At 39.6% G+C, this 15,784-nt stretch overlaps 1 pseudogene; it reads left to right on the top strand.

Moving 5' to 3' along the window:
• The first annotated feature begins 12,192 nt into the window (after positions 1-12,192).
• Positions 12,193-13,571, top strand: LOC106830079 (developmentally-regulated GTP-binding protein 1 pseudogene; annotated as a pseudogene).
• Positions 13,572-15,784: the final 2,213 nt, after the last annotated feature.

Genomic DNA, 15,784 nt, shown 5'->3' with positions numbered 1-15,784 from the left:
TTTCTTGCATCTAATTAAAATCAAGAGAAATTAAATCCTACCTGTATACGATTGTTAGCGACCAGGGTTATGTGTTTGCTGGGCAAGGAAAATATGCCCACAAGTGCCTGGGAGATATAATTAATTTGTTTTTTCGATGCTTTACGATTAAAGCCCTATGAGGAATTCTTATGGCTTTTTATCCTTCCAACCATTTTGATGCTAATACAGGGAAGTTCAGTAGGCATGAATATTCTAAATATATATTACATTTTTTAATGAGTATCTTCATTAATAGTTATGGTTCATCATGTGACCGGCCTTCTCAAAAGGAAGAGGAGGAAGATGGCCTTGTACTTGCTTGGAGAAGAAAATTTGGAGACCCAAATAAGTAAATTTAATGAGAGATTTCACATGGAATGATTGTGGGTTGCGGGCAAATTTTACCCTGCCTCACAGCCGGAGCGCTTTGTCCTGGAGTGTCACATTTCAAAGGCCCTTGTTCCTGGGAGCCATTTTCCCACAACTATATTGATGCTTTTGCAGCTGCTGCAAGGTGTAAAGATTTCATTTTAAATACAGAATGTTCTCCAGCTCCTGTAATAACCTGCAGCTGTTTGAACATTCGGTACAAAAAGTTGAATGTTGTGCATTGTCCCTGGAGCTGCGTCAGACCAGAGCAAAATATTTTCCGCTTCCAAGAATCAGTGAAGGGCCACCTATCAGTGGAATTTAAAATATTTCTCCAATTAAGCTCCAGACCTACAGAGTCAGTTTTGAATGTGAGAAGGGACAGCAAGTTCACAGAGTTGCTCTAAAAAAAGCTGTTCTTGAGATGACAAAGCTCCCAGTTTGGAGCAGCCTTCAGCCCTCTTTCTGAAGAAGGAAACACCTGCATGCAGAGGGAGAGCAAGGCCCTCATTCCCTCCGGGCAAAATGAGAGAGATAAGTGGGTGGATTTTTCAGTGTTGTTATTGAACGAACGGTCAACATCTAGAAGAAATGAATGCCTAAGTAACAAGTAATGTACATGGTGGACAGACAATAGATGATAGTTGAATGCATTAATTAGTGAATAATCTTAATACAATTTTAGCTTTCGAGAGGATTTCCTTTACAAAACTCTATCAGTCTGAGTTCAAGTTTTTCCTTAAAATTCTAAAAATACATGGATGTAAGTTTGTAGCACCACTTCAGGACAGGCACCCAGGGATGGGTGAAGGGAGATGGGGTATATCTGCCTGACGAACCAGATTAGTTGAACGAAACCCGGCTTGCTACTTAATGAGATAAGAGGTCCCCACAGATTTCTCTTTTAGCCCACATCCTTTTCTATCTGTGCATTTCAGGAGCAGCCATTAGCTGGACCCTAGTTTATTGCTAGGCTACCACTTTTTTTCTTTTCAGATTGTTCGGGACTGACCACACTAGAATTAGTCACATTCCAAGTACTTGCACCAAATATCTGTAACACTAAGTGTAAAACAGTGGTATTTAGTTGTGTTCTGGAGGAATATTTGGGTAATGATTCTAGATTCTAGAATTAGAAAAAGAAATCATGGGTATGACTGTCATTGTCTTCTATCATCTATTCAATCTGTCTGTCTTGCTTTTGTTTCTGTCATGAAGATAGAATAGAAACAAAATATCATGGTCTTCTTTTTGCCACTCAGTTGCCCTATGTAACCATTTAATTTTTCTCCTCCCAGATGGGACCCAGGTGACAAGGTGGCAACTTTCAGAAAAATATTTACTTTCCACAGAACCAAGATGTCCTTGGTGGAAGTGACCTTTGGGGTCTAGGATCCAAGGTTACACAAGAGGGTTTGGTGCACAGAGATGCTACAACAGACCCCTTCTCTCTCCTTGTCCCAAACCTGAGGACCTTACTCAGAAGAAGAGACCCTGGGATTTGTCACATTGTAATGTCTGCAGAAAACAAGTTGTGGGCCTGACAAAGCCAACCTTGCTGAGTTTTCTCCTGTGAGTGCTAGATAGTATCTCTCTATGTTCCTTTAGTGCTGAGCAGCTTAAGGACACGGTGATATTGGAGCCTGCAGAGTTTCCCAGAGTTGGACACCAGGATCCCAAGAGCAAATGTCTTAACTCAGAGCTGTGACTCAGAGGCGCGTAGAGAGCATCCTCATCTTACTGCGTTTGCCCAGGAGCTGAAGGGCCTTTTACAGTAAAGTCCTTCAACCTTGAAGGGAGTGACAATTCAGGATCCTTTAAGGTACACTAAGAGGATACAGGAAAGAAGGAGGGCAGTGGAGATGGAAAAGTGAACATTCTTTCATCTACACTCTTCCTTTGTACCTAACCTCATAGTCTCACCAAGATCATGGGCCACAGCATCCTTCAGGGGGCTGTGAGATCCGGAAGTCTCTCAGGACAATTCCTGCTTAAAGATTCCCTTGTTATGCTGAATGGTCGATCCAACCTGAAACTACTTACCTTTTCTTCTCTCAGCATCTCTGAGCTTCTTTCCAGTGAGAGCACTAGTCTTAGGGTGGTATTAATGGAACCTAACCACACTGCTATGCTGCTTTTCTCAGCTTCTTTTTATTACAAACTTTGCTCCTAACACATTTGAGGGTGTGGTACATAAATGTACATGTGACCTTTTTGTTTGTCACAACTGAGAAAAATGATGAAGCATTAGGGATGTCCTAGTTTTGAATACGCAATATCAGCAGATCTTTCAGTTTAACTTTACTTTAAAAAGTGAGATGCTGTGTATTCCAGCCTCTGTCCTCTTGGCCCTTCCTCCTCAGGTCACTCCTGTGAGCTCAGCCTGATGACCAGTCCTCAAAGACTCTTCCTGTGTGACACCGAGATACTAAGGTACAGTTTTGAATGGTGGAGTTTCCTATTCAACACTCCCCAACTCGGTCCTGCCCCACCCCATTTGGGGGAGTACAGACAGAGTCACTTGCTAAAACGGAGAGGCAAGTGCCCACAGCTGGCCAGGCTGAGCTGTTTCTGAAGCTCAGTGCAGCTATGACTCATCTCTTCTGCAGTCCGTTAACTTCCCACTCCTCTCACCAGAGCAGCTACTCCTCTCACTCTGACTCCTCCAAACCCACTTATTTTCAAATTTGCTCAATAACCATAACATTCAAACCCAACCTGCTCCATGCAGAGGATGCTGAGAAAACACACAGTGGAAGTCAAGGGTCTGAGGAAGAAATGATGACCACAGAGCGAGGACTTATTTTCTTGGACTCTGGGTGGTAAGAAATAGCTGCTAATGAGAGACAACAGCAACTTTTAGGACATGTGCCATCCTGCCCAATTGAGTTAAGGGAATGCAGTCATCCTAACTGGTGATTTTCAGGAAGTCACACCAGATTTTAATTAAATTCACAGGCTCCTGCATGATTAAGAACATAATACTTTGGTGCCCAAGCCGGATAGGGCTGGTAACAATGAGTGAAAATGGCTTTCTGCCATAAAGTAGTGATGCTCAAACTTACTCTCCCTGTGACTCTTCCAGGCCCTGTTGCCAAAGGCACAAAAGGAAAGTTAAAAAAAACAATTTGCAGAGAAGGCTCAGGTCTTTCCTGCAGGGTGCCAGCTGCCAGTGCAATAAAAAATACATTTTTTATTTATATTTTCAAAACTGACGGAGATAGGAAAGAAACACTTATCGAGGAAGGAGAATTGGATCGAACATTTACCATCTCAGATTAAGTCTGGCAATGATGACTATATGTATTATGGTTTAACTAAATCTTCTATTAATCATTTTTTTTAAAAGGTGGGGGAGGATTGCAGCTGGACTTAAGAGAAACTTTTGGAAGAAGAGACAAAAAGAAACCATCCATTTGGAGCAAGGTCACTGAAGCCAAGTACCAAGTAGCACCAACCCCTCCCATCCTGCCACCAGTCCCCGTGAATTTAAAGGAGTCTGCAGTCATGCAGCCCTTTCTGAGTTAGCACCCTAAGCCCACCTGTATCCAGTCAGCGTCCAGGGACTCCAGAAGCTCTCAATACTTTGCAAAGAGGAAATATTCAACAGATTCATTCAACAAATATTTGTGGAGTGCCTGCACTAAGACACAGGGTTTTAGGGTAAAGATAGTTGGCTTGGATATTAGCCCAATAAAATTAACCATTGGACTATCAGTGGGAACCCCAGAGATAGATATTCAACATGAGCCCGAACTAAAAATACAACTCATTTCCTATGTTGTGGAGTTTTTTTTACTTCTTTGCTTTAAAAGTTAGATCAATATGAGTATAGCCTTTCACTGTAAACTGAGCTCTGGACATCTGTATGTAACTCTCAGTGGAAGGCTCACCGAGAAGTCTGTCAGAGCAGCTCTTTAATCTCATCATGTTTAAACCTGAACTTGTTGTCTTCCCTCCAAATCTGTATGTCGGCTATGAATCACTCTTACGTGCCTCTGTTCCCTTGCTTCCAAGATCCGATCAATCTCCACATCACACCACTTCTACCTTTTGAACATCATTCAAACAAAAGTGACCTACACTACAGAAGTGATCTCTTCTGTAGACAATCTATCAGGCAATCACAGATGGGTACTATTATTCTCATCCCCATTTGACAGACGAACAAACAGTATTACAGGGGTTAAATAACTTTCCTAAGATCACATAACTAGTATATGGCAAAGCCAACATTCAAGCTCAAGTCTGTCTGATTCTAAAGACTAGGGTCCTTATGGCCTGTGCCTCGAGTTTAGCAATCACTGCCCTAGGTGAAGCCTTATCCCTTCTTCGTATTGGTCTTTCACTCTTTTTTTCAGTTTCTTTTTTACCTTTATTATATTTTCTAAAGTTAAGTTTGTAAGGGTATAATATACAAAATAAAATTCACTCCTTTTAAGTACAGTTTGATGAGTTTTGACAAATGTGTATGGTTGTGGAACTACCACCATAATCAAGACACAGAACATTTCCATCATCCCAAAAAGTTCTTCTTGACCTTTTACAGTCAATCCCCTGCCCTAGTTTCTGACTATGGCAATTACCAATCTGATTTTTCTCTCTATAGTTTTGCCTTTAAGGAATGTAACATAAATGGAATAATATAGTGTGTAACCTTTGGTATCTGGCTACCTTCACTTAACATAAAGCTTTTGATTTCATCCTTGTTTTTGTGGGTATCAATAGTTCAGTCCTTTTTATGGCTGAGTAGTATTCCTTTGCATCCATGTATCTCTGTTGGTTCATCCATTCACCAGATAAAGGACATTTGAGTTGTTTCCAGTTTGGGGCTACTATGAATAAAGCTTCTAGAAACATTCACATACAGGTCTTTGTATGAACACAGGTTTTCTTTTGTCTTGGTTAAACAAATACATGGGGGTAGGGTTATAGGTCATATAGAAAATGTATGTGTATGCTTGACTTTATAAGAATCCCTCAAAATGTTTTCCAAAGTGGCTATGTAATTTTGCATACCAACCAGCAATGAATAAGAGCTCTAGTTGCTCCTTAACCAGAACTTAATATTGCCAATCTTTTTAATTTTAGCCACGCTAATATGTACGTAGTGGTATCTCATTATGGTTTCTATTTGCATTTCCCTAATGACTAGTGATGTTGAGCATCTATTTAATGTGCTTATTTGCTATCCATATGTCTTCTTTAGTGAAAAATCTATTCAAATCTGTTATTAATTTTTTAATTGGATACTTCATCTTTTGATTGTTGAATTTGGGGAGTTCTATGTTCTATGTACAAGTTCTTTATCAGATATGTGTTTTACAAATATTTTCTCCAAAGCTATAGCTTGACTTCTCACTTTCTTCTCAGTGTCTTTCAAAGAGCAGAAGTTCTTAATTCTGATTAGTGCAATTTATTGATTTATTTTCTTTCATGATTCCTGCTTTTTATTTTCTAGGTAAGAAAGCTTTGCCTAAGCCAACATTGCAAAAATTTTCTCTTACATTTTCTTTTGGATATTTCATAGTTTTAACTTTTATATTTTGGTCTAGGATCTATTTTGATTTAACTTGCCCATGGTGCAAGGTAGGACCAAAGTTCACTCCTTTGCCTATGGATATTCAATTTTTTGAACATCATTTATTTTTTTAATTAATTTTTTCAAAGATTGGCACCTGAGTTGACTATTGCCAATCTTCTTTTTTTTTTTCAGCCGTTTCTCCCCAAATCCCCCAAGTACATAGTTGCATATTTTAGTTGTGGGTCCTTCTAACTGCGGCATGTGGGACGCCACCTCAGCATGGCCTGATGAGCGGTGCCATGTCCACGCCCAGGATCCGAACCGGTGAAACCCTGGGCGGCCAAAACAGAGCACGTGAACTTAACCACTCGGCCACGGGGCCGGCCCCTGAAGACCATTTATGAGGAGACTATCCTTTACCTGTTAATTTATGCTGGTACATGTATCAAAAGCAATCAACCATCCATGGTTGTCTTAAATGCTGTAGCTTTATAACAAGTCTTGAGTCAGGTAGTATAGGCTCTCTAACTTTACTCCTCCTTTCCAAAATCATTTTGGATAGTCTAGGTCTTTGCATCTGATATAAAGTCAGCATGTTAATTTTGCCAAAAAGGCTTGCTGGGATTTTGATTGGAATTGTACCGAATCTATTGACCAATTTGGCATCTTAACAATATTGAGTTTTCTAATCCATGAATGTTATTTAAGTCTTCTTTAATTTCAGCAATGTTTTGCAGTTTTCTATGTACAAGTCTTACTTTTGTAATTAAATCTAGTCCTATTTCATTTTTTGATAATATAAATTTTTTAAAATTTCAGTATCCAATTGTTTATAACCTTGTAACCAGTGACCTTGGTAAACTCATTTGTTCTAGAAGCTGTTTTGTGGATTATTTGGGATTTTCTATGCAAATGATTATGTGACCTGTGAATAAAGACATATTACCTCTTCCTTTCAAATATTTTTGCATTTTATATAATCTTTTTGCCTTGGTGTACTAACACAATACTGAGTGGAAGTGGTGAGAACTGACATCCTTGCCTTGTCCTCATTCTTATGGGTAAAACATTGAGATTTTCACCATTAAGTATGCTAGTTGTAGGTTTTTCATAGATGGCCCTTAGCAGATTAAGGAGGTTATAGTCTATTCCTTGTTTCCTGAGAATTTTTGTTGTTTGTTTTACCATGAATTGATGTTAAATATTGTAAAATGTCTTTTCTGCATTTATTGAGATTATCATATGGCTTATCTTTTGCCATCTATTAGTGTGATGAGTTACATTGATTATCTTCAACCATTTAAAGAGGCTTGCATTCCTCAGATAAATCTGCTTAGTCATGATGTATTGTTACTTTTACATATCGCTGGATTATATTTCTTCATATTTTGTTAAGGATCTTTGCATCTGTGTTAGTGAGGAATATTAATCTGTATTTTTTCCTATATGGCTTTGTCTTGTTTGGGTATCAGTGCAATGTTGGCCCATTTTCTGGAAGAGTTTGTGTAGAATTGATACTATTTATTTCTTAACCATTTGGTGAAATTCACCACTGAAGTCATCTGGTCTGGAATTTCTTTGTGGAAAGATTTTTAACTACAAATCTCATTTCTTTTATTAAATTTCTTTAATAGAAGGCTGTTTAGGTTATCTGTTTCTTTTTGAGTGAGCTTTAATAGTTTGTGTTTTTCAAGACATGTGTCTATTACATCTAAACTATCAAATTTATTGACATAAGGTTGACCATGATATTCCCTTATCATCCCTTTAACATCTGTAGGATCTGTAGTGATGCCCCTCTTTCATTCCTAATATCACTCATTTCTGTCTTTTTTGTTGTTGTTCTTCTTCATCAGTCTGGCTAGAAGTTTATTTTATTGATCTTTTCAAAGAAACAGCTTTTGTCTTATTTATTTTCTCTGTTTTTTCCATTTTCTAGTACATTGATTTCTGCTATTGATTTTTGTTAGTTCTTTCCTTCTGTTTCCTTTTGGTTTAACTTGTTCTTGATTTTCAGGTTTATTAAGGTGGAAACTTAGGTTAACAATTTCAGAACTTCCTTCCCTTCCAATATAAGCTTTTTTTTTTTTTTAAAGATTTTATTATTTCCTTTTTCTCCCCAAAGCCCCCCAGTACATAGTTGTATATTCTTCGTTGTGGGTTCTTCTAGTTGTGGCATGTGGGACGCTGCCTCAGCGTGGTCTGATGAGCAGTGCCGTGTCCGCGCCCAGGATTCGAACCAACGAAACATTGGGCTGCCTGCAGCGGAGCGCGCGAACTTAACCACTCGGCCACGGGGCCAGCCCCCCAATATAAGCTTTTAATGATATAAATTTCCCTGTAGGCCCTGCTTTAGCTGCATCCTAGAAAGTTGATATGTTGTATTATCAATTTCATTCAAATTATAATATTGCCTCATTTTCTTTGTGATTCCTTCTTTACCTATGGATTATTTAGAAGACTGTTGATTAATATTCAAATATTTGAAGTTTTTTCCAGATTACCTTTCAGTTATTGATTTCTAGTGATCAGAAAACTTTGTATGAATTTCTGCATTCCACACTTTTCTCCTCAAAACCACACTCTAAATTAAAAATATCTCTATACATTGCTATGGCATAATCTCCAGAATACAGCGTGAATAAAAGCAAGGTGGAAATATACTTTGTATATGTTTTTAAATAGAAGGATAAACCACAAAATAAAGGAAATGATTCCCTATAGGATGGATTCAGGAACCAGGGAGAAGTGAAGGGTAGAAACTAGATTTTTCTGAACGTGCTTTGTTCTGTAGATTTCATTTTGGAAGCATGATTATAAAGCAAAATTGAATAAAAGTTAGAGAAAATAGCAAACTCTTGAAATTAAAAACAATATGATCACAGAATCATACAGACTAGCAAAACGGCGTTTCCACAATGCTTTGTATTTGCTTATAAAAATAAACAAATGCTTCATCTGGACCTTCTTAAAAGAAGCATTGTGGCTTAACTTGGCAAACTAGTTTTTGTCTGGCATGCAGAGAATAGAGAGGGGAATATAAACCCTACATCTTACAGAGGACATTTTGTAATGAGAAATACCTACTTGCTCATATTTCTCCCAAGTAAAATTTTTAAATTTCTATTTTTTGTAAAGAAAGTAAATTTAGCTGTAGGATTCGTCTGCTGAAAATCCTTCAAGGACTTCCCACTGCTTACCTGAACAAGTATGATACACACACTCTTGGTGGTACCTGAGATGATTTTAAGCAATCCATGGATAAATACCTTCTAAATTTTTAACTGTGATTGATTTATTGTAAAATGTCTCAGAAAAATAAAATGAGCATAACAAAACTGATTTCAAGAATATTATTGCTTAGGCCAAGATTAAGTAAAAAGTGAGCTGATTTTAACATTAAACAATTAATATTACAGAGACAACATGGATATGGCAAAAATTTGAAGAGACTGGGCAAACAGATGGGTTGGAAACACGGCTGACAAGACGAAGTTCAAGGTTTCTCCCATGGCAAATGGGGTGCTTACCTTTCCAACCTCATTTCTTACCACTTGCCTGGCATTTTATGCTTCAGCCACAGACGCCAAATATCAGTGGTTTTCCACTCCCCAAAGTGTCTTGCGTTCCTATGCCTGCCCTTTTCTCCTCACCTGCCTTCTCAACTCCCAAATTATCCTTCAAACCAGCTTTCAGGCAGACTGGACATCTGCACTTCTGCAACAACCACACTTACCCACAGGATATGGCAATGACCTCTTTGTATCTTTCTAGCCCCCAGGACTACAAGCTCCTTAGGACAAGGACTGTCTTATTCATCCTTGTATCCCCAGTGCTAGCACAGTGATTATTAACTCAAAATTTTCTTCCATAAAACGTAGAGTCAGTATGGTCATAAAATAGTAGTTCTTTTACTGAATCTCTTCGACGTGCAAGGCATGGTAATACACAATTGGTATCAAAGAAGAATAAAACTAAACCCCTTCAAGGAGCTTCTAATGATCTCATTTAATCCTCAGAACGATTTTATGAGTTAGGAATTATTCTCTATCTTACAGATGAGAAACTTGAGCTGAGGGGCAACAATAAAGCATAATGGTTAGAAGAGTAGGTTCTGCCATTAAAAAGCCTGTGTTCAAGTCCATTTAACAGCTCTGAGTGGCTTACTCAACCTCTCTAGATCTTGGCTTCCTCTTCTATAAAATGGAATGATAGTGATATCCACCCATAAGGGTTGTTTTCAGGATTAAATGACATAATATTGATAAGGCAACTCGAACAGTGCCTGGCACATAGTATTTGTTAAATCTATGTATATAAATCACATTTATTAAACCTATACATATATATCACAATAATTATAACACAATAATATAAAAAAAGACTGTCGTGTTGCTTCATGGTCTGCCTCCAAAATAGAAGACATAAATAAACTATATCCAAAAACAGTCTGAAAGCAACTGAAGTCATTATATCACGTTTTGAAAATGCCACAGAGGATTTCACTCATCACACACAACAAAATGCCTACAATATCCTCTTCATCCAGCATTTATCTGCCAAAAGCCTGACTGATCACAGCATTTAACCACCTCCAGTCTTTTTCTCCCTGTGTCTCAACCACCCCCTCCCCAACAAAACAAAACTCTCTCTTCAAACTCAGCCTGTGCTGGCTCTTTTTCCTTTTGCCTCTCTCATTTCACCTGCCAAATCTGTTATCTTTTTTCCCCAAGTAACTGTCTGCCCTTTCCACTGTAAACCAATTTTGCTGTGAACCTAAAACTGCTCTAAAAAATAAAGTCTGTATTTTTAAAAAGTCTTCAGAGCCTTCTCAGCATATATGCTGCAATACAATTCTTCAGCATAGTCTGAGCAAAACTGACTATATTATTCAGTAGAATAATAAAAAATAATAACAGCTGGTTTTTGTGGGGTTTTTTTAGCTGAGGAAGATTGCCCTGAGCTAACATCCCTTGCCAATCCTCCCCTTTTTTTGCTTGAGGAAGGTTAGCCCTGAGCTAACATCTGTGCCAATCTTCCTCTATTTTTTTGTGTGTGGGACACCTCCACAGTGTGGCTGGTGAGCAGAGTAGTTCTGCGCTGGGGATCCGAAGCCGTGAACCCAGCCCACTGAAGCAGAGTGCATGAAACTTTAACAACTCAGCCACGGGCCAGGCCCACAGCTAGTATTTTTTGAACATTTCTCATATGACAAACTCTGTTCAAAGTGCTTGCTATGTATGATCTCATTTAATTCTCTAACAATCCTAAGAGGTAGATATTATTCTTATCTCAGTTTTACAGGTGAGGAAATTGAGACAAAAGAGGTTAAAGCATCTTCCTGTGGTAGACACGGAGCTGTGCCACCCAGCTCCCATGGGTCAGGTTGCCCACCTGCGGGGAGCAGAGAGGAGAAGTCAGCCTTCTGCTGTCAGCTCCTCCATGGTGAGCCGCAGGTGCAGAACACTCCTGGCCCGAGGTCCTGCCCTTCCGGGGCAGCACCGTCAGGTTTCTGTGTGAGGTGGATGTACAAAAGCCTGGCTATTTCAGGCCAGTGAGGACACTTGAACAGTTCAGCCTCCCTGCCGGAGTGGCCGAGGCTGTGTCAGGCCTGCATCTCACCTCCACCCCTCCCTCCACCTAGTCCTGCTTCTGCCCTGCCTTCACAAGTGCTGATCCTTAACAAACATCCTGCACCCGAACTCTGACCCAGCGACGTCTTCCGGACGACCCAACCTACAGCCCTGCTAAAGGTCACGTGGCAGCTAAGTGGTGACAATGGCAGTCAATGCTCTTAGGCACTATGATACGTTGCCTAAGATGTGAATGTAAAAACAAATATAGAAAACTCTGATAGCAATAATTGAAACTATTACTTGGAATATCTGAAATTTTACCTTTGATTTTTTATAACAGCTTTACTGAGATATAATTCACATACCATAAAATTCACTCTTTTAAAGTATACATACAATTCAATGTTTTTAGTATATTCACAAAGCTGTGCAACGATCACCACTATCTAATTCCAGAACACATCATCACCCCAAAAAGAAACTCTGTACCCATAAGCAGTCATTCCCCATTTGTCCTCCTAATCTAATTTTGGTTCTTCGAAACCATAACTAATGTAGTTAATCCATTCTTGCCAGTTACGAAGTTTATCTACCAACATCAAAGGTACAGACTTTCCTAATTTCACTCCCTTTTAAAGTATCAAAGCCATAAACATGTTCAAATTCTTTTTTCTTAATCTCACTCCTGGGAATTGATTCTTTCAAAAAAAATTATAAATGGGGGTGTGTGAAGGGGGTCAGTCAGTGCGGCGGCCGCTGCGCCCACCGCGATTCATCACCATGAGCAGCACCTTAGCCAAGATCGCGGAAATCGAAGCCGAGATGGCTCGGACGCAGAAGAACAAGGCCACAGCACACCACCTAGGGCTGCTGAAGGCTCGCCTGGCTAAGCTTCGCAGAGAACTCATTACTCCAAAAGGTGGTGGCGGTGGTGGGCCGGGAGAAGGTTTTGACGTGGCCAAGACAGGTGATGCTCGAATTGGGTTTGTGGGTTTTCCATCTGTGGGGAAGTCAACACTGCTCAGTAACCTGGCGGGGGTATATTCCGAGGTGGCAGCCTATGAGTTCACTACTCTGACTCCTGTGCCTGGTGTCATCAGATACAAAGGTGCCAAGATCCAGCTCCTGGATCTCCCAGGTATCATCGAGGGTGCCAAGGATGGGAAGGGTAGAGGCCGTCAAGTCATTGCAGTGGCCCGAACGTGTAACTTGATCCTGATTGTTCTGGATGTCCTGAAACCCTTGGGGCATAAGAAGATAATTGAAAATGAACTGGAAGGCTTTGGCATTCGCTTGAACAGCAAACCCCCCAACATTGGCTTTAAGAAGAAGGATAAGGGAGGCATTAATCTCACGGCCACTTGCCCTCAGAGTGAGCTGGATGCTGAAACTGTGAAGAGCATTCTGGCTGAATACAAAATTCATAATGCTGATGTGACTCTGCGTAGCGATGCCACAGCGGATGACCTCATTGATGTGGTGGAAGGAAATAGAGTTTATATCCCCTGTATCTATGTGTTAAATAAGATTGATCAGATCTCCATTGAGGAATTGGATATCATCTATAAGGTGCCTCACTGTGTACCTATCTCTGCCCATCACCGCTGGAATTTTGACGACCTGTTGGAAAAGATCTGGGACTATCTGAAACTAGTGAGGATTTACACCAAACCCAAAGGCCAGTTGCCTGATTACACATCCCCTGTGGTGCTGCCTTTCTCCAGGACCACGGTGGAGGATTTCTGCATGAAGATTCACAAAAATCTCATCAAAGAATTTAAATATGCTCTGGTCTGGGGTCTCTCTGTGAAACACAATCCTCAAAAAGTGGGTAAAGACCATACGTTGGAGGACAAGGATGTCATTCAGATTGTGAAGAAGTGAAACCTTCCCTTTTCCCCATCTGCCGGACCAACCACAGCAGCTTTCCCCATGACCAAGCACCCTACCCAAAACCCTTCTGGCTTTGGCAGCCACTGGATCAGGATTCAGGGGAGGGAGATGAAGGTCCCCAAACTTCACTTGTATTAACTTGGTGTCACCTTGTGTGTTGAACTGCATAAAGGACCTTGTGGGCGAAAAAAAAAAAAAAAAAAAAAATTATAAATGATGGGGGGGAATCAAACTGTTTACTACAGTATAGTTTATAAAACTGAAAAACTGGAAACAACTTTTGTCCACCGTGGGGATTAGTTAACTAAATCATGGCATTTAACAAAATGGAATATGCATCCATTAAAGACTAAATAGCAACAAGGAAAATGTCTGGTATATCATTAACCATAAAAGTAGAATACAAAATTGCAACTACAACTATGTAAAATATGTACATATGGATAAGGATCGAAAGGAAATGGAGAAAAATAAAAAGTTGCAGCAACAGACTATTGGAACTGTGAATTCTTTTCATCCTTCTGAGTTCCCTCATTACTGTCAAAATGTGGTCCCTACAATAAATTAGAATTGGAAGAAAATATGCATATATCTACTCTTGCCAGTAAAACTACTCATTCATAAAAGGAGCTGGTAGAACATATAGTTCTTGTGAAGAGCAAGGACTGTGGAGTCACATGAACTTGCCTCTTAATTCTGGCTCTGATATTTCTGAGATGCGGCCTTGGGCAATAACCTAACCTCTGTAAGCCTCATTTTCCACAACTATTAACAGGGGCTATGAATAGTACCATCTACCTTATAGGGCAATTGTGAAGATGGAGCGAGAGCCACTCAATAAATAGTCGCTACTGCTATTTTTGCTGCATAAGTAATGGTGGTGGGAGTGATGGTGGTGGCGGTACTGAGAAGGGGACCAGGGATGGGGGACAGAGGTTTTTGTCTATGAAAATATCATTAACACTGAAGAACTTGAATGGTGGCAAAATTTTAGACTGAATACACAAGCAGAGAGCTTTCCATCATCTCTGTCAATTGATTACTCCAATTCAGACTAAGGAGGCAGAGCTTCAAAAGAGAGTTGGAATTGCAGGCTTTATCTTTTCTTAGCCAGAGACATCTAGAAATCTGTACCAAGATACTCATTGGTGTCCTGGTTGAAAACTTTATCAGAGAAAATCAAGTACTGCTGAATTTGTGTGACTCACTTCATTAATGAATACAAAAGGTCTACTAACTCTTCCCATTGTTGTAATGGTTGATATTATCATCATCACTAACAATGAGCCAGTGTGGCACATTAAGCAAATCCTATCCACGTCTTTGTCTTCCCTCCTGTTACGGATGAGCTAACTTCTCGTACACAGGACACCAGCCCAGCCCTTCCTGCCCACTCAAGGACTCGCAGTCAGTTCCTCTTACTTTTGCATCCATTTGTCTTCTCTCATCAGCATATAAACTTGCTGCAGCATAGCCCACCTTAACAAAAAATAATCCTCACTTAATCCCATATCCCCTTCTAAGTACAGCCCGTTTCTCTGTTCCCTCCAGGTCCTTCCATGTTGTTGCAAATGGGATGAATTTGTCTTTTTTCTGGCTGAGTAGTATTCCATTGTATATGTGTATACCACATCTTCTTCATCCAGTCATTAGTCAATGGGCACTCAGATTGTTTCCATGTCTTGGCTATTGTGGATAGTGCTGCAACAAACATTGGGGTGCATATGTTACTTTGGATTGTTGATTTCAAATTATTTGGGTAGATACCCAGTAGTGGGATAGCTGCATCGTATAGGAGTTCTATTTTTGGTTTTTTGAGGGATCTGCATACTGTTTTCCATAGTGGCTGCATCAGTTTGCATTTCCACCAGCAGTGTATGAGGGTTCCTTTTCTCCACACCCTCTCCAACATTTGTTATTTTTAGTCTTAGTGATTATAGTCATTTTAACAGGGGTAAGGTGATATCTTAGTGTAGTTTTAATTTGCATTTCCCTGATGATTAGTGATGTTGAACATCTTTTAACATGTTTATTGGCCATCTGTATATCTTCTTTGGAAAAATGTCTATTCATATCCTCTGCCCATAAATTTATCAATATGTTTTTTTTAATGCACAATGCTTTTGGCATCCTATCCAAGAAAGCTTTGCCAAACTCAATGTCATAAATGTTTTCTTCTGTGTATTCTTCTAGAAGTTTTAGAGTTTTAGGCTTTATCTTTAAGTCTACAATCCATTTGAGTTCATTTTTGTATATCATGTGAGGTACAAAGTACTTTTTCTTTTTGGCAGAGGGATATCTAATTGCTGTAGCACCACTGGCTGAAAAGACTATCCTTTCTCCACAGAATGGATCTGTTCCATTGATCTGTCTGCCTGTCTACCTCTACGACAATACTCCA

This window comes from Equus asinus, chromosome 27, assembly GCF_041296235.1.
Source record: "Equus asinus isolate D_3611 breed Donkey chromosome 27, EquAss-T2T_v2, whole genome shotgun sequence".
NCBI lineage: Eukaryota > Metazoa > Chordata > Mammalia > Perissodactyla > Equidae > Equus > Equus asinus.
Note: the sequence above shows the minus strand (reverse complement) of the source record. Positions and strands in the feature narration are given on the sequence as shown.